At 33.9% G+C, this 26,575-nt stretch overlaps 1 protein-coding gene across 2 annotated transcripts in view; it reads right to left on the bottom strand.

Annotated features, from left to right (window-relative positions):
* The window catches only part of LOC141403352 (uncharacterized), an 80,288-nt gene extending 61,544 nt beyond the window's left edge, over positions 1-18,744 (bottom strand). The window contains exons 1-2 of one of the 2 annotated variants that reach the window (XM_073985648.1): positions 18,536-18,744; positions 17,924-18,074 (exon numbers count right to left, since the gene is read on the bottom strand). The gene's annotated coding sequence lies outside the window, so the exon portion shown is untranslated. The remainder of the gene's footprint in view (positions 1-17,923; positions 18,075-18,535) is intronic. The other variant, XM_073985650.1, reaches the window with a different exon arrangement.
* Positions 18,745-26,575: the final 7,831 nt, after the last annotated feature.

Here is a 26,575-nt window from a genome sequence, read left to right as displayed (position 1 = left end):
TTGGTATACACAAACATTGTTTTGACATATCTCTCTCTTTAATTTTGAAAATAGAAACATTTAAAAATATATTGAAAATACAAAATAATTCACAATTTATGGAAAATATCAATGAAAAGTGTGTAGTTAAATATAGGAGATACATTTGAAGGAAAGTCAAATGTTTTTCCTACTCATTTAATGTATCCCAGCAAAAAAAAAAAAAATGGAAGTTGGGCAATTGGAGTTGTGATTTCACAACATCTTTCGATGTAGTCCAACAGAGTTATGAAAAATGCACTCCGTTCGATACATTTTATAAGCAGTTGCTGTAGAGATTCCTAAAGAAAAAAACAGTTTGTTGATCCCTACACATTTCTTCAAAAGATAAACAAGAGTGTATACATTTCGAAGAATTTTGTATAAAATACAGAAATAACAACATAAGTTGCGAAATTTTTTGCGGTAATTTACGAGACGGAAATTTTAAATGGAGTGGAGTCCATTTCGAAAGCTGAACTAGTGATGGGAAGGCAACATAAAAAAACTTTAGGATGATGAAAGAAAATCAGATGCATTTAGATTAAATCGAGAAGGGAGGAAGTACCCAGGAACAAATTTTGGAGGTTGTGCAATTGGAGTTATGATTTCACAACATCTTTCTATGTAGTCCAACAGAGTTATGAAAAATGCACTCCGTAACATACATTTTATAAGCAGTTGCTGTAGAGCTCCCTACAGAAAAAAAGCAGTTGGTTGATCCCTACACATTTCTTCAAAAGACAAACAAGAGTGTATACATTTCGGAGAGTTTGTTATAAAATAAAGAAATAAAAACTGAAGTTGCGAATATTTTTGCTGTAATTCACGAGACGAAAATTGTTAATGAAGTGAAGTGCATTTGGAGTCCATGTCGAAAGCTGAAATAGTGATGGGAAGTCAACATAAAAAATCTTTAGTATGATGAAGCAAAATCAGATGCGCTTGGATTAATTGGAGAATGGAGAAAGTAAATTCAAATGTGATTGAATTTAATGGAAACTTTTTTAATTTGTGTTTAATAAAGTTCTTTGTAATAATAATAAAAGCATTTTATTTATTCTGGGATATTTCGCAATAGCTTGTATTTTTACTGCAAATTTAGATTAATTAAAAACACAATCCGAAGAGTGCCTTTAATTTCAATCCAAACGACTACAACAAAAGCTGTGATTTGGATCGAAAACGGAGTGCATCCTATCTGTGTGCTGTGGAAGCAAAATGGAGTGCATCCTAGCTGCGCGCTCTCTTGTAAAATTCATAAGTGAATTCATAGGAAAAGATGTACTCCAATGGCAAATGTACTGTACACTTATAGTGATTCAACAGCATCCGCGGATGCAAACTTTTTGCTGGGATATTTTATGTGTTTTCGGTTAAAATGTTCGTGAAAACAAGGAAACAGAAATGAAGGAAAAGTTTGCATCCGCGGATGTAGTTGAATCACTACAAATGTACAGTACAAGTGCCGTTGGAGTACATCTTTTTCTATGAATTCACTTATGAATTTTACAAGGGAGCGCGCAGCTAGGATATAATACAGCACACAGCTAGGATGCATTCCATTTTCGATCCAAATCACAGCTTTTGATGTAGTGTTTTGGATTGAATTTAAAGGCATTCTTCGGAGTGCATTCCCAGCAAAAAAATTTGGAAGTTGTGCAATTGGAGTTATGATTTCACAACATCTTTCGATGTAGTCCAAAAGAGTTATGAAAAATGCATTCCGTTCGATACATTTTATGAGCAGTTGCTGTAGAGATTCCTAAAGAAAAACAAAAACAGTTTGTTGATCCCTACACATTTCTTCAAAAGATAAACAAGAGTGTATACATTTCGAAGAATTTTGTATAAAATAAAGAAATAACAACTTAATTTGCGAAATTTTTTGCGGTAATTTACGAGACGGAAATTTTTAATGGAGTGAAGTAGGAGTCCATGTCGAAAGCTGAACTAGTGATGGGAAGGCAACATGAAAAAACTTTAGGATGATGAAAGAAAATCAGATGCATTTAGATTAAATCGGGAAGGGAGGAAGTAAGGTCAAATGTGATTGAATTTAATGGAAACTTTTTTTAATTTGTGTTTATATGTATAATAAAGTTCTTTGTGTTCTTGTTTTACACAAATAATAAATGCATTTTATTTATTTTGGGATATTTCGCAATGGCTTGCATATAACTTGCATCTTTAGACTGATTAAAAATGCAATCCGAAGAATGCATATAAATTCAATCCAAAGCACTGCAACTTAAGTTGTGATTTGGATCGAAAATGGAGTGCATCCTAGTCGTGTGCTGTGGAAGCGAATTCACTTATGAATTTTACAAGAGAGCGCGCAGTTACGATGCACACTAGTTTGCTTCTACAGCACACAGCTAGGATGCACTCCGTTTTCGATCCAAATCACAGCTTTTGATGTTGTCGTTTGGATTGAATTTAAAGGCACTCTTCGGATTGTTTTTTTAATCAATCTAAAGATGCAGTAAAAATGCAAGCTATTGCGAAATATCCCAGAATAAATAAAATGCATTTATTATTTGTGTAAAACAAGAATACAAAGAATTTTATTATATAAACGCAAATTAAAACAAGTGAGCAAAGGCTATAGTCGGGAGGGAGCCGACCATGGGATACCCTACACCACTACCCCTGTGCATAAGCTTTTCACTGGTAAACATTTCTTTTAGTGAATATAATCCGACTACCACCAAAAATAATATGCCTCTTTCTCTCTGGGACCCCCATAAGCAACCCAAATTTCGTGACCATCCGAACAAAATTACGACCTGTAGCTTGATTGCAAAAAATGGAAGAATTGGATGCATTACCGACTATCAACTCCTAAAAAATTCGTGACGACAAAATTGCGACCTGTAGCGTGATTACAAACAAATCGGAAAATGGGATGCATTACCGACTATTGCAATATCTCTGTTGTTTGAGCAGCTACAACAAACTACTTTACATCGTTGTAAAGGTGATATTTTCTTTTTTCCTTGCCAGGTTTTGCTTTTGATATACCTCTTAAAGAAACAGAGATATTGGCTTTGAAATAAAACGTAGACATTTTCTCCAAATAAGTTTTTGCCCATTCCGACCCCTGAATATTATCCGACCATCATTAAAATCAGTAGGCTTCTTCCTCTGTGGGACCCCCATTAACCCCTAAAATTTTGTAACGATTCGATCAAAATTGCGACCTGTGGCGTGATTACAAAAAAAATCGGAAAATTGGATGCATTATCGACTATTGCCATATCTCTGCTATTTGACCACCTACGACAACCTACTTTACATCGTTGTAAAGGTGATATTTTCTACTTTCCTTGCCAGGTTTTGATTTTGATATACCTCTTAAAGAAACAGAGATATTGGCTTTGAAACAAAACGTTGACCTTTCTCCAAATAAGTGTTTGCCCATTCCGACCCCTAAATATTATCCGACTATCATCAAAATCAATAGGCTTCTTTCTCTTTGGGACCCCCATTAACCGCCAAAATTTAGTGACGATCCGATCAACATTGCGACCTGTGGCGTGATTACAAAAAAATCGGAAAATGGGATGCATTATCGACTAATGCGTTATCTCCGTTATTTGGTTACCTACGCCGACCTAGTTTGCATCATTGTAAAGACGGGATCTTCTACTTTCATAGTCAGGCCTTGCTTTTGGAAAATTTTCAACCAAAGCTGTGATATTTGTCAATATAATTAAAATCGCAAAAATGAAAATTGGGGTTTTATTTGCTACTATTGTGATATCTTCGTTGTTTGATCACCTTCGAGCACCTACTTTACATCATTAGAAAGGTGATATTTTCTGCTTTCATTGTCAGGTTTTGCTTTTGGTATACCCCATATAGAAGCTGAGATATTCGCTTTGGAAAAAAACGTTGTCTTTTTACCCACCTAAGTTTTTTGTCCTTTCCGATCCCTAAATATTATTCGACCATCACCAAAATCAATAGGCTTCTTCCCCTCCGGGACCCCCATCAACATCCAAAATTTCGTGACGATCCGATCAAAATTGCGACCTGTAGCGTGATTACAAGGTTTAGATGGACAGACGGACGGACGGACGGACTGACACACATGGCCAGATCGACTCAGACATTCATTTTGGTATATATAAGTATGGGTCTACGACCATTATTTCGATGCGTTACAAACTTTTTGGCCAAAACCAACTTATAATACCCTCCCCACATAGTGGTGTAGGGTATAAAAAGTATCCACTAAATTCAATCACATTTAAGTTTACTTTCTCCGTTCTCCAATTAATCCAAGCGCATCTGATTTTTTTCATCATCCTAAAGTTTTTTATGTTGCCTTCCAATTACTAGTTCAGCTTTCGACATGGACTCCAACTGCACTCCACTCCATTAAAAATTTCCTTCTCGTGAACTACCGCAAAAACTTTCGCAACTTAATTTTTTATTTCTTTATTTTATAACAAATTTTAAGAAGTGTATACACTCCCTTTTATTTTATGATTTCGACAGCGGCGGGTAGGGATCAACCAACTGTTTTTTTTTTGTGAACATTGAAAAATGGGATTACCAAGCAGGACTATAGGAAAAGTTTGGAGTTTCAAATAACTGACATAATTTCGCATATGCATTTATCTAATGAAGTGCGATATATATACTAGTTACCAAGCTTTGTCTTCGTCTGCCACAAAAACAACATCCTAATACGCCTGAAGATCGGTTTAACCACCCGCGAAACGTAGCGTAATGGTTGGATGCGTGGGACTTCGGCAGACTCCTAATTTTTCAATGTATATCTAAGGTCTAACAGCTCAGCTCGAAAGAACATTAATTAAATATCACCATAAATGACCTTGGCCTTAATAAGGCAAAAATAAAAAATAATTTCAGCATGAGCCAGGCTGGGATTCGTACCTGGGTCTCCGACAACTGAGTGTCAAGGTTGCCGGCGTCTTAGCGTTCTGAGCCACCATTAACTTGTCAAAATTTTAGTAGACAATAATTGATGATCAAAAACAAATCTTCTGATATAGAGGATCAAATGCTAATGACGTAGGAATAAAACTTGCCATAGTATTTGTGAACATTGAAAAATGGGATTACCAAGCAGGACTATAGGAAAAGTTTGGAGTTTCAATTAACTGACATAATTTCGCATATGCATTTATCTAATGAAGTGCAATATATATACTAGTTACCAAGCTTTGCCTTCGTCTGCCACAAAAACAACATCCTAATACGCCTGAATATCGGCTTAACCACCCGTGAAACGTAGCGTAATGGTTGGATGCGTGGGACTTCGGTAGACTCCTAATTTTTCAATGTATATCTAAGGTCTAACAGCCCAACTCGAAAGAGAATTAATGAAAAATACATACATATTTCCTTTATAATGCAATATACATAATGCACTGTGCGCCTCAACTAAATTTAAATGAAAGGTGCTTACACCTGGGAAGTTTTGCGGTGTCTGAAACTACAATATTCATAGATGAGAAAATCAAAAAAAAAAAAAAAAAAAAAAATCGCCGGAGGGATTTCAAATAAATCGCGGTCAAAGTTCACATTTTTAGGTTTTCACGAGTTTGCTTGGAAACCACAACCCCTATCGAAATGGGATTAAAGAAAATCTTGTAGCAAGATTGACCTAAATGGTATTTTCGTAGGTCTTACCATTTTTTGAGATATAGATGTTCAAATTGGGACAATGTACTCACTGTATGGCCCCTATAAAACAATGTCATGCAGGGTGCACATTAACTAACTGTGAATGAAAACCGCTTGCACCTGGGAAGTTTTTGCGGATTCTGAAAAAGCAATGTTCATAGATGAGAAAACTCCAAAAAGAAGAACAAATCGCTGGAGGGATTTTTAAATAAATCGCGGTCAAAGTTCAAATTTTTAGGTTTTCGCGATTTTGCTTGGAAACCGCTAGTCTATCGAAATGGCGCTAAAGGAAATGTTGTAGCTGTGAAAATTCTCGAGAGGATTGACCGTTATGATTTGTTCCTAGGTTTTATTACCATTTTTGAGATATAGAAGTTCAGGTCACATTTTTAGATTTTTTGTTAGGTTTTCACGATTAGCTTGAAAACGGTAAGTCTTATCGAAATGTGACTAGAAATCGTATAGCCGTGAAAATTGTCTATAAGACTGGTTTTCGTAATTTTTTCATAGGGGCCATTATTACATGTGTTATTTTACTATCTGATGGATTTGAAAACGCAAAATAATCTAATTTTGAGGCATTGAAAATATAATATTTATATTGAAAGTTAATTCCAAGAAGGTCCTCCTTGATATTCAACCATCACTGTTAACTTTAAGTTAACCGGAACGCTATAAATCTGTTCGGTAAATCCAAACTATAACAAAAGAATACTTAGAATAATGGGGGTAAGTTGTACAATTTTTGAGATACAGTTAGTATGTATTTATGTCTTTGATAATTTGTAATAATTATTACAAATGTTTCAAATTTTGACAGTTATATAAAGGAAAAGTTGCTGAACAAATTGTTTCAGCAACATTTAGTGAGTAAAAATACACACCAAATATGCCTATCGATAATTTTAATAATTATTACAAATGTTCCAAATTTTTACAATTGTATAAAGGAAAAGTTGCTGAAAAAATTGTTTCAGCAACATTTATTAAGTACGAGGACAAACCTATTATGCCTGTCCGTGTACTCGATAATTTGTAATTAAAAAAGTTGTTAACAGAACTCTGAATGGCCGACCTTCTATAGGCCTTGCATGTCACCATATTTGTAAATTCACATTATGTTAGATCTCCAGTACCATCTGCCGATGTATAGTAGCAATGGAAATGTCCATCTTGTTATGTTATATATCTTTGATGGAAATTTCCATTGCTACTATACATCGACAGATGGCGCTGGGAGTCTAACATAATGTGAATTTACAAATATGGTGACATGCAAGGCCTATAGAAGGTCGGCCATTCAGAGTTCTGTTAACAACTTTTGACAACAAACATAATAGATTTTTTTCTGTTATACACAAACACCCTCTATGGTTTAATAGTAAAATTAAATAAATAAAATTATGCATCTTTATCTTTACAATCTTTACAATTTTATGACCCGTTCTTACATCTTGTCTTTAAAGTCCATATTTGTTAAACCTTACTTTAAGAAAAGTAAGGAATATAGTTCGCATTACAAGGGATATGTTATTACATCTTCCATTTAAACTAAATGTTATATTTTGTAAAAAATATGGCAATATCAAGCAAAAAATCTGTATACCTCAATTTTTCTCAAACCAGGGGCTGGATTCTTGTTCTACGAAAATTTGAAATGAAAAATATTTCCTTTATAATTTTTTTCATTTCACAGTTTTCTCCTTTACAAAAGTTTTTCATTTCATATTTTCATAGAAACAGAATTGAGCCCCTGATTGGTTGATTTGAATTTGCTGACAATATTTTCTTGCTCTTGGTGCGCAGTTTAAATTTTAAAAGGAACACAAAGTTCCTTTTAATTTATCTGACACTTATTCTTAAAGCAAACATGTAAGAATAAAAATGGGTTAACTGACCGATACCGGCCAATATTTAACTACAAAAATGATGTAATAACGGGCCTATGTCTTTGTTCTTTGTATTTTAAATCACAATTGGTCTGTTCCTTTACTTTTGAAAATGGTAAAGCCGGCAAAAGTAGTAAAAGTTGTAAACTGCTGCCATTTGAATTGTATGGTGTGTGAAGTAAAGGAACGCTTTTCAAGTAAAAAGTTGTAAAACTTGAAGATTCTTGCACGTAAAGGAACAGAGCTAATAATGTTTTTGACAACAAAAGCTTTGTTCCTTTACTTTTTTAATAGTAAAAGTAGCAAAAGAGAGAAGTTCCCTCTTCTCTCAGTAAACTGTGAAAATTGCTCTCACGTAACAAGTTTTGCACAAAAGTAAAGAAACGAAAAATAGTAGATCTGGCAGCAATGTCAAAAAACAAACAAGGTTGCTTAAAAAATAAAAAACAAAATAAATTTCACTGTTTTTTATTTTTTTATTTCACTGGTTTAAAATTTTATTATTTGATTTATTTTTATTTTGCTTTGACAAAGCGCGTTATTTTCATTTTTCCTTTTGCCTTGTCAAATAAATGTCAAATCAGCAGTTTGACAAATTTTCCACTTTTTACACAACGAAATTTGTCGAGCAGAAAGTAGTAAAGGAGAAAGCCATTTCGGCTCTCTCCTCTCTCAATCTCTTAAAAATTGCTTCCCGTTTTACTACTTGTTGGGGTTAAGGAACGCTTTCCGAGTTAAAAATGGTAAAACTTGTAGAAACTTTAACGTAAAGGAACAAAATTCCAATAAACAACCTCACAGGCAACTGTGTTGGTGTTCTTTTCAACTCACAGAATTCGAAGAATTCTTAGTTGATACGTGCTGACATGTATCAAAATATTTTGATTTTGGTGTTTCTTTAGAAAAGCCGAAAAGTGAGTGTGATTCTCATTCATATGAGAATACTAGACACTTAAAGAGTTCGGTTTTTCGCTAAAAAGGCATCATTTCATTGTATCATGATACGGACGTATACCCAGGGCGTGTGTGGTGAAAAAGTAGAACACATGTTTTCTTATGAGAACTACCGAAATATATCGAGCGTATACTTTTTGTAAGTTGAAAAAGTTTAACTTTGACAGAACGTTATTGTTTGTATGTGTGTGTGTTTTGTATTTTAAAAACAAAAGCCAAACAAAACATGAAATACAATTCATTGCAAAGGAAAATTATTTGTTTTACGAATGAAAACATTTAAGTAAGTTTCGGTCGCGGATTTTGTGTTTTAAATGTGATTTGGGACTCAACGTATTTGGGTAATACGTACGCTTAGAAAGCGTTGTTTTGGTAGGTTGGTGAAATATTTGTGTACGTCCCGTCGTTATTTAGGTTTAGCAGTTATACAGGCCCTCCATCAAGCGAATTCGAAGAAAAACAAAGATTTGAAACGTCATTATTCATAAACAGAGGCGAAAAAATTGTTTTCGCCGCGACGGAATGCTTTTGAGTCGAATTTCTTTATTGTCAAGTAGATACATACCATGGCACAATCATACAGGTACCCGCGTCAGCCCAGCTGATGTACTGTGAGCTGTCAAAAAAGTTGTTGTAATTGAAAACACAAAACTAAAAAAACAAAAATTTAAAAGAAAAACTGTGAATTTTTGACGGATTTTTGTTTTAATGTGTTTATTAATAACTAGACATCGGATTTTTGCATGTTTTTTATTTCTCATCTGATTGAACTCAAATTTTGGATCTAGGCGTTTTAAGGGCCAACTTTTCGATATTTGGGGTCATATCAAAAACATGCAAAAAATATGCAAAAAATATGCAAAATATAAGCAAAAAATATGCAAAAAATATGCCAAAAAATATGCAAAATATGCAAAAAATATGCAAAATATGCAAAAAATATGCAAAATATGCAAAAAATATGCAAAATATGCAAAAAATATGCAAAATATGCAAAAAATATGCAGAATATGCAAAAAATATGAAAAATATGCAAACAGTTTTTGGCCGCAAATCGTCATAAAAGTCGTAAAATTGTCAATTAATGTTAGAAAAATCGTCAAAAATCTTCAAAATGTTCTAAATTAAGATAGTTGGCCGCTTAACGTCGATTTTTTAGCAGATTATTGTGTTATCGAGACCTCTTACGACAGTGTGGTGTAGGGTATAAAAGAATGGTATTGTAATACAATTTTTTTATTATTAAACTATGCAAAAATAAAAAAAATTTGATAAAATATGAAACGTTCTATGTAAAATTCAATATTTTCTTTGTTATAATTTGTAGCGTTGGGCTGGTTATTGTTCAAAGGGAACAAATCGATGACGGATTTTTTAAGGCGTCAACCGCATAAAGTTTTTAGTTTGGTCAGATTTTAAGACTGTCAAAGTTTGAGCACAATTCGAATATGTAAACATGTGCCACTGGGGCCTCGACATTATGAAAATCTTAATTTTTTGGCTATTTAGCGTTTCGGAGACTCATTTTTCTCGAAAAGGTTAAAGCTTTTTGCCCATATTAAGCATTAAATTAAAGGCCATTCTGTTCTTAACATTTCTTGCTGAACAACAAAGTATAAGTATATATAATAAATCTAATTCTAAATTTGTATTACAGAATTCGAGATAATAAAGCCAATGTCCCTAAAAACGTGACTGGGTACGCCTTTGTGCGAAAATGGAGACTATTAAAAAACATTATCTTCATTTTTATCAATTTTTTGAATGAAAACAAATGTCTTTTACATTTTGTTCTAAATTAAATTTATTCGAGAGTCAGACATCATGTGGTTTTGGAGCTATCTGCTACAGCTGACTACTTGAAGAACTCTCTGCTATGTAGTTCGCAACTTTTAAGTTGTTTGCCATCCGTTGCACCTCCTGGAAATTCGGAGTTAATGTTTAATCTCTTGAACAACAAGAATTATGGCAGACTTTTTTCTAGGATTTTCGGCATTTGCTCTTTTGGATGTTTGGATCGAATATTTCTGAAGAAATTTTAATCTTTGCTTTGTTAAGAATTTTGTCGCCTTTTGACTCTTTACGGCGTTTTGCACCGTTGGATCAAACAATGCTGGTCAGCAAGTTCAGGACTAAGATACCATAGATTATTAATTATGTTGTTATTTCCTTTTCCGGAAATTTGTGTGTCAATTTTTTCATATTTCAATACATTTTCAATGAGGTCTAGGTCTTGTTTTGATGCTAAACGTATCGTAGAATCTGAAGAACCATCTGTCCCGAATACAATCAAGCGTGGCTTCAAGAAAATCGTAAGTATGCAATTGTCATTGGTGCTGGACCCCTGTAAGGTGTATATGAACGTTACTAGTATCATTATGGCTACAGTAGAAGCTATCGGAGAGGATCCCTTCAAATATAAGATCTCTAGAAGCTTTATTCGTGAACAGCGGAGAATAAACCGTGAACGAGGCTATTTGTGTACACTGGCATGGAAAACTATTACCAGATATTCTCAAAACAGGGAAGAAAAACGGGTTGCTGTTCTGGTATCACATGGGGGTAAAGAACAACTCCTAGGTGTTCCTGAAACAGACAGTAGCTCATAAGAGAAACAAGAACTAGCAGTGTACAAATGCCTAGAAAAATGGGGTCTCACCAGCTCGAGCAGATATTAGATAGTACAAACTTGTTAGAAAATTGTTGAGAGGGATTTTTGACTGCAAGTTTGGAAGCACATCCGGACATCAACCAAACATATTCAAGCTACATCTATAAGAATAGTCTGCGATTGCCAACTCCAAGTTCGAAGTAGGCGAGAGTGTTTTAAAACTACTGCCCAACCCACTTCCCAAGAACAAAAGGCCGTAGGAGCACCTTGCGTTTAAATCGTTCGAGTCTGGACGCCCCCAGAATGTTTTTACAATGTTTTATTTAACTTGCTTTGTTGTCTGTTTAGTTCAAATCTAGTAACTCATTTTTCACATAGTTGCGGTTGACCAATCGAACTATAACTTTGCACACTTTTCAGATTTGGATGACAATACATGAATATGAAACCAAAACCAATATGGATCCATTATTTCCTATAGCCCCCATTAGCAGTACCACCCGATTTTAGGTATTTTGTGGATTTTATCTTCATTTTTAGTCGGAATTGGCTGTACTTTGGCATATGGAGTTTCCAATGGTACAGAAACTTCCCCACCCCAATTTTGGACATAGGTCAAGGGCTTGATATATCCCCCATATAGCGGTACCACCCGATTTCAGGCATTTTAAATTTTGTATCTACATTTTCGGCCTAAATTGGCTGTAATTTGGTTATGGGATTCTCAGTGGTCAAAAAAATTAATTTACTAAAAAGTTAAAAATAAAAAGTAATTTAAAAAATTAAAATACAATGTTTTATCCATAAATGCACTAGAAACTAGAAAATAATTTTTCGCTTAGCCTTAATAATTATATTCTTCTTCATGATGGAATCTTTTAAATAAAACGCTTGCATTTAAATTGCAAATGGTGACAAAATAAAACGGCAAGCGTTTTACTTAAAAGATTCCATCATGAAGAAGAATATAATTATTAAGGCTAAGCGAAAAATTATTTTCTAGTTTCTAGTGCATTTATGGATAAAACATTGTATTTTAATTTTTTAAATTACTTTTTATTTCTATTTTATTTGTTTATTTGGTATCCCAAACGACAACAAATGAGTGTTATAAGTGAGAGTTTGGGTTATTGATTTTACAAAACCTATAATGAACAAGATAATATTTATGTAGATATAATATGGGATATATTGGGTAAACATGATCAATAGGTTAAAAAGATATAGAGACAATAGATTGAGTTTAATACAAACAAGTAAAAAAGAATCAGTCGGCTTTGCTGACAGAGATATACCCTCAGCCTATGTGAATTGAAATATTAATCTACGGACAGATCGAATGTATTTCGGGTCTTTTTAGAATTTTGTGTCCATTTTGTACCTTTAAACTTGCCGACGATAATGTAGATTAGGATTAAAGTTTTGCGGAGGGGCTACTCAAATGAATAGACGACATAGGAAGTGGATATGATTTTGAGAGGCATATCTTTTTGATATATATTGACCACACTAGTTATTTCAGTGGATCATCTTATAACTTTTGTACCAGTATGCCAGGAAGCATGGACTTGTCCACGGAAAACATAATATGACTGTTAACAGCAGGACAACAATGAACAGCATCGGCATTAATTTCCAAAACATCTTCGATGAGACCCTAAACTGCATTTCGTCACGAATGTTGAACTTTTGTGGGGGAGGTACTTTAAGGGGAAGAAGAAGTTTTCGTGTTCTCCAGCGACTACACATAGGGGTTTTTACACCTTTCGGGCTGTTTCCTCAAGTAGTACGGACTTGCCCCTGAAAAAAAATTTATCGTCGTAATTGTGGTAGCGAATGCCAGTTGCTTCAATAGAAATCAAAGTGTCTCGAGAGCAGGTCTTAAAATGAACCTATCCGAAATTTTGTGTGGGAGGTACCCGAGGGAGTGGACAAATATAGTCCATATTTATACCTGATCTATATCTGGTAGATGTATTAAGATGTGTAAAATAGGGACCAAATCGTTCACTCCCTTCAAGAGTTATCGTGCGCACAATTTTTCCGAACTTTTTTTAACTTTTGTGGGGGAGGTACCTGAAGGAATGGACCGATTTGGATTATCTTCGAACATAAACTATGTTTGGACAAAATATTACGAAAGCCAAATTTTGGACTGAATCGGCAGATCCGTTCGAGAATTATTAGCGCTCAAACAATTACATACGGCGTCATAGGGGTTTTTTGTACCTTTCAGGCTATTTTCTCAGGAAATATGGACTGGCACCGTCGTATAAAGGGCACTGAATATAAGTTGCTACAACCAAAATCAAAGCGATTCGAGACCAGGCCCTAAACCGAACTTTTCCGAAATTTTGTGTGGGAGGTACCCGACGGAGTGAACCTATTGAGACCATATTGGAACCTCATATTGCTCTGGTAGAAAGTTTACGCTATACAAAGTATGGACCGAATCGGTCTCTCCCTTCAAGAGTTATTGTGTGCACAAACTTTCCGAACATTTTCGAACTTTTGTGGGGGAGGTACCGGAAGGAGTGGACCGATATAACCCATCTTCGAACTTAAACTAAGTTTGGGCAAAATATTACGAAAGCCAAAATTTGAACCGAATCGGTTCATCCGTTCGAGAGTTATCGTGCGCTCCAGCCAGCAGGACAGACAGACAGACAGACGGACGGACATGGCTAGATCGACTCCAAATTGTCTGAAACACATTTCGTCCAAACATACTTGGCGTCTAAAACCATTATTTCGATGAGGCACATTTTCATCGTATCAAAGTGTATATACCCTCCTTAGCCTAAAGGCTGAGGGTATAAAGATAGTGAAAACGATATTCAGAAATATTTTAGGTCCAAAACAAGACCTAAACCGCATTCAAGATTTACTTAATACGAAAGGCATTCTGATAGTGCAATACACCGTAAAGATCCAAAAGACGACAAAAATCTTAACAAAGCAAAGACAGAAATTTCTCCAGAAATAATCGGTCCAAACTTACAAAAATCAACTGCCGAAATTCCTAGAAAAATGTTTTCCAGGCATAATTACAAGTGAGACTTAATTGTTGTTCAAGAGATTAAACATTAACTCTGAATTTCTTGAAAAAGATAATGCAACTTGACCACAAAACATCAATTACCAGGAGGGGTAAAGGATGGTAAATAACTTGAAAATTGTGAGCGACATAGCAAGGAGTCGAGTTCATCACCAAGTTGTCATCTGTACCCAGGTGGCTCCAAAACTACATTATGTCAGTCCCTTAATGCCCGTAATTTCAAGACGTAGCTATCTATGAGTTCACAGATATCTCCCGTGTAAGCAACATTTTATAATTTCAACGCATAGGTAACGTTACCGAGTCAAAAACGGCCGTGTTACTTACACCAAGGATTTTACCTGGTTAATCGTTGCCAATGTGTTAAAAGTTGTAAAACACTTCTATGTGGCAATGATTTTGCGAAATCATGAATGAAAATCACCAATATTACCACATGATTTCAAAATTTACACGCGTTGGTAAAGATAACTAATAGGTAGCTACCTACCCGTTTACCCAGACGTTGAAATTACGGGCATAAGTAAATTAAAATATGTAGGAACAAAATGTAAGCGTTTGTCATTGAAGCCATACAATGAATGTACAAATGTCCATCTTTGTAAAAACAAAATAACATTTGAAAAAAGGAAATGTTTGATGGATAGCAATGCCATTCCACGGCCGATATGTCTGATGAGCCTCTACAAAAGGCGAAACATGTCACATAATGGTGGTTGTGGGGGTTCGAATCTTCAGCTTTCCTTTTTCACTTACAAAGATCATCGGTCATTAAGCTCGACTCCAACGAGAAATAAATAGAAAAAAATAGACCTTCGCCCTAATAGGCAACATTTTCAAATAAAGTAAAATATATTCGTTTTCATTCGCAAAAATTTGATAATATAGGAAGAAAAAAGTTGTTTTTTAAAATAGACTCCATTTTTGCCCTAAGGCCTTTTTCGAGACATTGGGTTTATTATCTCGAATTCAGTAACACTTACGTACTTTGTTGTTCAGCAAGAAATGTTAAGAACAGAATAGCTTTTAGTTAAATGCGTAATACGGGCAAGTAGCTTTAACCGTTCCACATGTATGGGCCGTCGAGGTCGCCAAATAGCAAAAAAAATGGATTTCATAACGTCGAGGCCCCAGTACCACGTTTTAACATATTCGAATTGTGCTCAAACTTTGGCAATCTTAAAATCTAACGATACTAAAAGGTTTAGTCGGCTCCCCGGCTAAACAATCCAAGATCGATTTGGTCCTTTGAGTTAAAACCAGCCCAATGCTACAAATTAAATTAAGATGCTACAAAAAAGAAAATATTGAATTTTACATAAAACGTTTGATATTTTATCAAATTTTATATTTTTACATAGTTTAATAATAAAAAAAATGGTTTTTCGATAACATATTTTTATACCCGTCACCACACTGTCGGAAATGGTCTTATTAACATAATAATCTGCTGAAAAAAGCGACGTTATACGGTCAACAGTCTTAGTTTAGAACACTGTTATGTATTTTTTGATGGCTTTTCCAACTTTAAATGACAATTTTACGACTTTTATGACGATTTTCGGCCAAAATCTGTTTGCATATTTTGCATATTTTTTGCATATTCTGCATATTTTTTGCATATTTTGCATATTTTTTGCATATTTTGCATATTTTTTGCATATTTTGCATATTTTTTGCATATTTTGCATATTTTTTGCATATTTTGTGCATATGCAAAATATGCAAATATGCAAAATAAATACGAAATATGACCCTGCCAATGAATTTAGATTTCTTTGAAACGAATTTTGGTCCAATCAGAATCTTCGTATCTTTAATATTAAAAAATATGCAAATATGCAAAATCCGATGTCTATTAATAACTGCCTAACAAAATTTTGTTGAAATAAATGTGTGAATCGCTTTATTTTTGGAAAACATTTTTGACATTTCACAGTACTGGGGCTGGATTCCTGTTCTATGAAAATTTGAAATGAAAAATATTTCCTTTATAATTTTTTTCATTTGACAGTTTTCTCCTTTATAAATGTTTTCATTTCAGATTTTCATAGAAACAGAATTGAGCCCCTGAACTCGTTTTTGTTGTATTTGTTTGCTGATGCATGATGTGCTGATGCATGCTGTGCCATGATACATACAAAACATTTTCCGAGGAAAAGTTGTTAACTGTAAAGCTGGGTACACACTGTCAGTTTTGAATGACAGCTTTGTTGTTGCTTGCTAGTGTGGCCGCTCATTTTTGTCATTCATCATGCAACCACAAAATGTTTTGTGTTTGCTGGACGGTTTGACAGTTATCGATAATTGCAAAATATCGACATTCAAAACAGACTATAGGTCTGTTCGATAACTTCGCAAGTAAAAAGTATTTGCAAGTTTTTGCAAATACTTGCAACTGTTTCTCATTTCTCTTTCATTGAACAAGTTTTTTATCGAACAGCATTTTGTAAAAGTTTGTACAAACTTTTGAGTTATCGTACATACCTAATGTGTACCCAGCTTTACTCCCTACCATGGCAGAACTACCAGGTAGTGGTATCACACCAGCTGATCGAATATGAAAAGTCAAATCCCTTTATAAAAAAAATATTTTTGTTGTTTTGACATAACATATTCAAAATTGTACGATGCCACTACCTGGGTAATTGTGCCATGCTCCCTACTTACTCTGAGCAAGCTCTTTCACTTAGAGGAAATCAGACAGACATGGTTAAATCTATTCACAATTCATGTTGACTTTTATTTTCATTTAAACTCGATATTATAAACTGATTTTAAAGCTAAGATCTGAAAATTCATTAGCCTTATCCTAATTAAGAAGAATAAATGAAATTAAAGTAAGGAACTTTGCATGCGAAATGAATTTACAGTATGCAAAGTTCATATTCGTATGTCTTGACATAAAATGATTTTCAAAACCATATTCTAAAACTTCAATACACTTTATGTCAAATATAAAACGAAACTTACGATTTTTACCTAGTAAAAATCAAAAATGTGTTTACTTCACCTAAACCCGGTTTACGTTCCTTTGTATTTCCAAACGCTGACAACATTTATTTTCATATTAGACTTCAAATATTGTTACAGAAGGACTGCTATTAGCTATTTTCGTCCAAAATTCGGGAATAAATTGCAAGTAGTTAATCATATCTAGCACATTTTTCTTAAGTATTTTAAATATTCGTCTGTCTTTTTATTCATGCAAAATTTTTATAAAATTACCGTTATTTTTACATAATTCTATAGCAGTTGAAGTTTGTACGAATATGAACTTTGCATACTGTACAAATAATAATTAAAAAGATGTGCAACCCATAGCAATTCACTACCACATGAGAGGTACAACCGTTGAAAAAGCACACATCAATTTATGGAAATTTAATGATAAATATAATCTAATAATAAAAAGGGAAAAAGCAAGATGCAATATGAAAGTGGGTACAATTTTATATATCCGAATTTAAATGCAATATTTTGAGTGAGGTTTTTTCATAGTTGGTAGTAATGCACTCGCGATTTTCACCCACAACAAGATTAAACAGTTTCCCGGTAAATATTATACCAATCGACCAAATTTTAAAAGTGCAACTAATATGTTTGACATTAGATCTTAATATGTTTGTCAGATTGTAGTATCGGGTCAATGCACTGTTAACATTCAGTTGATCATTTCTTCTTTTGGCAAATCGATGATCAAAACAAAACAATAAATGGAAAAAAACTTACGTGGATTACGCTTTTGTCCTCTCGCTGAAAGTACTTTCGCTGGGTTCTCTGTGTTGCGTTATCTCAATAATGTAATGATAAGGTATTATGTAGACGACTGTTATAATTATGTAGCTGGGGACAAATGATGCTGGAATGCTAGCATTTAACACTAACAAAGAATTTTTAAAGGTTATCAGCGTTGTTCTGTTGCATCTAGTGCTGTCCCTTACATCAAATCAGGAAGTAAGTGAAAAAACCGATTGATAGACATGATAATGATAATTAAGATTATGTGCCAAATCCAATGAATGATGTATTTGATGTAAGTGACAATACTAGAAAAAGGAGAACAACTGTACTGCTCTGATTGCCGAAGTGCAAATGCAAATACAGAATTTTTATTTCAGACATTTACATTTAAAACAGGGAAATATTCCCCGACTAATTAAAACCGTACACTCGAATTAATGCTTGATTTGACTAATGAATTTTTTTTCTCTTATGATATGCCACTATAGGTAATTCTATAAATTGTTATGTGTAATCGTTTAGCATTCATTGATGATATTTGGAAACAAATTTAATTTTTTTTTGATTATGTTAAACACAATATGGCTACTTTTTCCATACCACAATTTTTAGCAAAAATATGGCGCCAATTCTGCTGATTTCACGGTATATTATAATTCACTCCGGAATAAGTTGAAATTCAGGCGGATTTGTTGACAATTACAGCAATTTAAAAAATGTGTCTCGTTTTCTTCCTTCTCTCGATAGACGGACAGGTTTTCACAGTCGATCTTACTGATAGTTACTGAACATCACATAAAGCAAAAGAATAGATGAGCACAAAGGGCTGCCAGTAGAGTTTGCCAGTGTAACAGAACAATGCTTTGTTAGAACGACCTGTCGACCGAAAAAGCTTTTTTTTCTGTCCGTCCTCTGGTACATCAATTGTGTGATTATTCAGAACAATGAAATGAATAGCCAATCTATTAAAGAGGAATTACATTATGAGAGAACAATTCAAACATTAACTAACAATTTAATTTACCTTTTACCATACAGGCATGGAAGTTACGAAATAGATTTGTTAAATAAATCTTGATAGATTTTCGCAAAAAGTTGTTCCTAATGGGATCAATCAATAATTGTAATAAAAATTTGGTCAACACCGAAATCATTCGTTTAACTTACGATAACAAAAAGGCGAAATACAATTTCTGAGGATCAACCATATGATTATTAATTACTAATATTAATGTATTAGTATTAATGATATTAACTTGTGTCATCAGCCTAAGCAAGTAACATGTGGCTATTGGTGTAAATTGTGTCATTTCTTTTGACATTTGCATCTCGTATTACCTTTTCCAGCAAAATGTTGAATAGAGTTATGTTTATGAGTTAGAAATGAAACACATTATTTTATTATTATTCTATATTTTATTGATATTATAATTATTGTACTAATTACGGCTGAAGCTTTAATATCCAACTCGTAATTATTAAACAATATTTTCAAACGAGATCCAAATCTGAACTAAGAATTTATTTCTAAAACATCTTCTTTTATAATATGTACAGTAGAACTTCGATAATTCGTACCTCGATAATTCGTAATCTTCGATAATTCGTAACAAACTGCCGGTCCCTTAAAAAAATCGGGATATTTCGTAAAAATTACACGCATTTTGGTCCCCTCGATAATTCGTAATATAATAATTCAAAACATTTTCAAATTTCATAAAAATTTTACAATTTTGTTGTTAACATCTTTTTATTACAAATGTTTACGCACCAAATGCATAGCATCAATAATTCTTGCGAAATTATACAATCACCAAGCGCTGCCAACGGATTTTACCGTTGGATAAACATAAGGGAATCGTGTATTTAAAATTGCTTCCGAGCTTGCGGTTTTGTTAAGGATTTGATCTACAATTTATGCGATGAATCGATTGTAAATATCAATAACGAGTTTCAACGTATACCTTTTAATTCCGAGAATGTCGTTACCTTTGAAGAATACGTAAAATTTGGATAATGACGTTGGTGTTATTGGAAATTTGGGAGATAACGATATTGTCGAACAAGTTTCAGGGGAAAATGTAGAAAGTAATCACGGTGATGGTGACAATCACGAAGAAGTTGTGATACATAAAGATGCAAAATCATCAATTCAAAAACTACGCTCTTTTTATCAATTCATGACGAATCATTATTTAACTATTTAGTACATATAGAAAACTCAGTAGAAAAAAAAACACGAGAAAATAGCCTTAAACAACCTTATCACAGACTTCTTTTCATGTTTAATTTCATTTATTTTAGTTTTCAAATCAAGTGTACTTATTTAAGCTGTATGAATAATAGTTTTTGTTTTTTTTCTGAATTTTTATATAAGTTTTTCAATAAATGAAAAAACCTCGATAATTCGTATTTTTTATTTTAACCTCGTTAATTCGTAATCTCGATAAATCGTAATCTTCGATAATTCGTAAAAATTGGCTGGTCCCTTGAATTACGAATTATCGAAGTTCTACTGTAGTATGTAATGATAATAACAAAGAAACAATGTTGGAGCAAATTGAGGAGAATTATAATTAATAAATTGGAGAGAGAGAGAGTTTATATAACAGTAAGTTTGAAGAGAGGTAGAATTAAATGGAGAACTAAAAACTAGAGAGTGTTTATGTATAACAGTAAGTTTGAAAGAGAGTTAGACTTAATATGAAGAATTATAAATTTGGAGTGTTGAAAAACAGCTAAGAGAATAATATAATATTAAACTATGATGAAGTTACAGTGGTGACCATGAATATGACTATAGGTCACTCGAAAGGCTGTCTCCTTGTCTGAAACCTCTTTTGGTACTGAACTGTTCGGAGAGGTTTTTTTCCAATTTTAACTGAGGACCTAGTATCAGTATCTTACAAAGCCGGATGAGCTTTGCGGGGATACCAAATTCAGACATTGCATGGAATGCCTTTGATCGGAGGGGACTGTCAAATGCTGCTTTATAATCGACAAAAAGGTGATATGTGTCGATCTGCATCTCTTGGGTCTTCTCCAGGATTTGCCGCAGGGTAAACATATGGTCAATGGTCGCACAATATCCCTGACACGATCTTGTAGGCAATAGGGAGTAGACTTATGTCCCTATAGTTAGAGCATACAGTCTAATCTCCTTTCTTGTGGACGGGGCACAGGATATTCAGGTTCCAATCGTCGGGTACTCGTTCATCCTGCCAGATGGTGCTAACTAGCTGATGAATACACCTTATCAGCGTGTCGCCTCCGGGTTTGAACATCTCGGCTGGTAAGTCATAAGAATATGTATTGTCCATTTTGACTAAAGCTATTGTAAATTGCAAAAATAAATATTGTTACTTCTGACCGAAACTATTGTAAGTTCTAACAATATTTATTGTCCATTTTGACCAAAACTTTTGTTAATTGCAACAATAAATATTGTTACTTCTGACCAAAACTATTGTAAGTTCTAACAATATGTATTGTCCATTTTGACTAAAGCTATTGTGAATTGCAAAAATAGATATTGTTACTTCTGACCGAAACTATTGTAAGTTCTAACAATACTTATTATCCATTTTGACCAAAACTTTTGTTCATTGCAGCAATAAATATTGTTACTTCTGACCAAAACTATTGTAAGTTCTAACTATATTTATTGTCTATTTTGAAAAAAACTATTGTGAATTGCAACAATAAATATTGTTACTTCTGACCAAAACAGTTGTAAGTTCTAACAATATTTATTTTCCATTTGGACCAAAACTATTGTGAATTGCAACAACAAATATTGTCACCTCTAAACAAAACTATCGTAATTACATGTTTGGTCCAAAACGTTATAGTGTCAAAGTGACAACACATATTTATATTTAGAACACATAATATAGTCCAGTGTGACAATAAAGATTGTTGGATTGACAATACTACATAAGGAATCTAACAATATGTTAACAATATATATTTTTCTCTTGGAATATTGTTGGATCAAACATATTTTTTTCTCTGCGTGTACAGGAGGATGTGCCTGTACCAAAGCCTCAAACTGACGTTTTGGTTCTTAGCAATAGCAATTGGTGTATAAATAAGAAAAATTAAGTTTTTTCAAAATTTTCGGTCCACATCTCGTCCTTATGGCTAGCCACTGTTAACACAATTATACAGTCAATATGGAATTAACTATTTGAATCTGTCGACTAATTTTCTACCCTTCAACTATCGATGGGTGAGCAACAGTATTTGGAACCTAATGTTGAGTAGCCTAGTTGTCCATTTTGACTAAAACTATTGTTAATTGCAACAATAAATATTGTTACTTCTGACCAAAACTATTGTAAGTTCTAACAATATGTATTGTCCATTTTGACTAAAGCTATTGTGAATTGCAAAAATAAATATTGTTACTTCTGACCGAAACTATTGTAAGTTCTAACAATATTTATTGTCCATTTTGACCAAAACTTTTGTTAATTGCAACAAAAAATATTGTTACTTGTGACCAAAACTATTGTAAGTTCTAACAATATTTATTGTCCATTTTGACCAAAACTATTGTGAATTGCAACAACAAATATTGTCACCTCTAACCAAAACTATCGTAATTACATGTTTGGTGCAAAACGTTATAGTGTCAAAGTGACAACACATATTTATATTTAGAACACATAAAGTCCAGTGTGACAATAAAGATTGTTGGATTGACAATACTACATAAGGAATCTAACAATATGTTAACAATATATATTTTGCTCTTGGAATATTGTTGGATCAAACATATTTTTTTCTCTGCGTGTACAGGAGGATGTGCCTGTACCAAAGACATCAGTTTGATGCCTGACTCGTTGGTAGAATTTTCGGACTTCATTCTGGTTCCTGTACATCTCGATTTTTTTCACACCACCGCTTTTCCATATCCTGCGGAAAAGACGTTTCTCCTCTCTCCTTTTCTCCCGATATCTCTCTCGTGAGCTACGCGTTGCTACGGATTGTAAAGTAGCTCTATATGCCGCATTTTTCTCTTCGGTAGCAGCACGACACTCCTGATCATACCATGGATTCCTTGGTTGAGGTCTCTGGTATCCAAGTATGGATTTTGCGGCTGTTTGCATTGAGTGGGCAATACTTTGCCATTGCGCTGTTATTTTATAGGGATGATGAATGTTTTTATTTATCAATTGGACTAGTTGAGTGGAATTTGCTGTGGCTATCTGTTGTGATTGCAGCTTACCGATGTCTAACTTTCGTGTTGTGTCTGTTCGTACTTTGTTTGCTACGTTTAACCGGGTGCGTACGTTTGCTGCAGCAAGGTAGTGATCCGAGTCTACGTTTGTTCCTCGGAACGAACGCACATCCAACACGCTAGATGAATGTCTTCCATCTATCACAACGTGATCAATATGATTACTTGTTTTCTGATCTGGAGACAGCCAGGTGCCCTTATGGATGTCGAGATGTTGAAATCTGGTGCTGCTAACTACCATGTTTTTTTGCCGCTGCGAAGTCTATCAGCCTCATACCATTGTCAGATGTTTCACTGTAGAGACTGAATTTTCCGACTGTTGGGCCAAAGATATTTTTCCTTCCAATTTTGGCATTGAAATCGCCTAGAATAATTTTAATGTCATGGACAGGACAACGGTCATATGTTTCTTCTAAGCGCTCATAAAATATATCTTTGGTCAGTTCGTCCTTGTCTTCGGTTGGAGCATGAGCGCAGATAAAGTGATAGTACAGCATAATTTTTAGTCATCAGAAAATATAACGTCATCCCAATACTAAAGATGGCGTGAAAAGTTGTCTGTAACAAGTCTGAATAGTTTCTATATATTGTGCTGGGAGGGCGAAGGTTTTTACATAGTCACTCGTGATGAAGGCATGTTATTATGTAGCACTTTTCTAAGTTTTTCATGTGAGACACTTACTCCCTAATCATTTTTAATAAGAAAAATAAATTTTCTGATGCTGCTATGGGGACTTTCGTCAATTTCTTTAATCATTCCCCTGCCAATTCGTGGTGTTACTATTTTTGACCTGCCATGTAACGCCTTTAATTTGAGCCTGTCTTCTCTCTAGGTGCGGAATATGATGTTGTATACGGTTCTCAGCTTATGAGAGGTGATTTAGTGGTTTTTCTTGTGGATTTACCATTATTATAATTGGAATAGATCGAATGTAGCATATTTTCAGAAATCCGTTTATCTGACTTTCTCATTTTCTGAATATACCGTCTATGTTACACACACACAGAACAATTAATTTATGATCAAATATTATGGATCTACATGTCCACATACCATAAAAGTCATTAAAATCCTTAATTGTAAAAAATCGCGCTCAAAATCCCACGATTTTATTGCACATTCATTTATTTTGCAATTATTTAGTTGACACCAAAAAAACAGACACCTATCCTTTTTGTCCGTTGTTTTTGTTATTTCCGACCGATTTATGCATTTATTGGATTGATCTTGTCATTAACAAGTAAATCTTCAAATATGTACAAAAAACCCAACATTATTGAAAGAATTTCTTATTGTAATTCCTAATTAAGAATCGAATTTTTTAAAAATTCATCGTTTGCAATAATATATGGTCTGTTCCAGAAACTGCAAGAATCTACTTATTTTTACTACGATAACAAATTTTCCTTTATGTTATCGGAAAAAATAGTAAAAACAAGTAAAAAGTGTCAGTCGGCTTTGCCGACAGATATATACCCTCAGCCAATGTGAAGCGAAAAATTCACCTCCGGACAGATCGAATGTATTTAAGGTCTCTTCAGAATTTTGTGGGCCTTTTTGGACATTTGAACTTGCAGACAAAAATGTGGATTAGGAATTAACTGCACTAAGACACAAATGTTGAACTTTTGTAGGGCAGGTACCCTTAGGGAGGACCGATATGGGCCATTTTTGAAGTTAAACTAAATTTTGATAAAATATTAAGAGATCCAACGTTTGAACAAAATTGGTTGCCCGATTCAAGTGATATCGTCCTAGCACCGATATAGCCCATCTTCGAATTTAAACTATGTTTTGATAAAATATTACGAAGTCCAAATTTTGGACCGCAACGACAGATCCGTTCGAGAGTTATCTTGCGCTCCAATCACTACACAAGGTGTCCTAGAGGCTTTTTGCAACTTTCCGGCCATTTTCTCAGGAAGTATGGTGAAGTGAATACAAGTTGTTGCCACAAAAATTAAAGCGATTCAAGAGCAGGTCCTCAACTGAACTTATCCGAAATTTTGTGTGGGAGGTACCCGAAGGAGTGGGTCGATTGAGTCCATATTGGTACCTTATCTAAGTCTGGTAGAAATTTCACGATGTGCAAAGTATGGAGCAAATCGGTTACGCCCTTCAAGAGTTATCATGCCCACAAATTTTCGGAACATTTTGGAACTTTTGTGGGGGAGGTACCAGAAGGAGTGGACCGATATAGCTCATCTTCGAACTTAAACTAAGTTTGGACAAAATATTACGAAAGCCAAAATTTGAACCGAATCGGTTCATCCGTTCGAGAGTTGTTATGAGCTTTGTAATTCACTCGATTATTACTGCCAGATGCGGAGTCCGTTTTTATACTCTAAAATAAAGGATTACTGCCCAACTCAGATGATATCAATTGTAACCAGTTTTATTTTTCTTATATTTCATACATAAATAAACATTTTATTATAATTTCCATAAAATACCTAAAAATTAACTGTTATAGTACGTTTATATATAACCGGATTTAACAAACCCACTGGGTTTCAAATGTCAATTCCTTTGCGTATACATCAAATAAATCCTCATTAAGAAGGTTAACCTTTCAAAAGGCTATAATATAAACATGGCCTTACATTTAAAATTGGAAAAGTTGGTTGTTTTTACGGTTTTACCATGGCACAATTACCAAGGTAGTTGGATCACACCAGCTGTTTGAATATGAAAAGTCAAATCCTTTTATAAAAAAAATATTTTTGTTATAATTTCCCTAACAACATAAAGAATGTTTTGACATAACATATTCAAAATTTTACGATGCCACTACCTTGCTAATTGTGCCAATTTACAAAGACTTATGCTTGGTTTACATTACGAAATCCACTCGATTTCCATAGTTCAAACGTCAAATGAAATCTCATCTGAAATCCATTGGATTTCATTTGACGTTTAAACTATGTTTACATTTACGAAATCCACTCGATTTCAACTGTCAATTCCTTTGCGTATACGTCAAATGAAAACTCAACTGAAATCGATTCGATTTCATTTGACGTTTGAGCAATGGAATTGACAGTTGAAATCGAGTGGATTTCGTAAATGTAAACATAGTATTAACCTATGGATTTGACAGTTGAAATCGAGTGGGTTTCGTAAATGTAAACCAAGTAATAGAACTGTAAAGATTGGTCATAGTGCAGTTCAATTTTACTATTAAACCATAGATGGTGTTTGTATATAACAGACAACTAACAGAACACGACGACAACAAAAACAAGAATAACATAAATTCATGTCACCATATTGGAACATAACATTATGTTATGTCCAATTTACATTAGTAACTTTTTCGTCATTTAGAGATGTTTCGTCATTTATTTGCTAAAACAGGCAACATTTTGCGTCATTTACCATACAAAATTAACAG

This window comes from Musca autumnalis, unplaced genomic scaffold (genome assembly GCF_047663935.1).
Source record: "Musca autumnalis isolate F117 unplaced genomic scaffold, ASM4766393v1 scaffold_4, whole genome shotgun sequence".
Classification (NCBI taxonomy): Eukaryota; Metazoa; Arthropoda; class Insecta; order Diptera; family Muscidae; genus Musca; species Musca autumnalis.
Note: the sequence above shows the minus strand (reverse complement) of the source record. Positions and strands in the feature narration are given on the sequence as shown.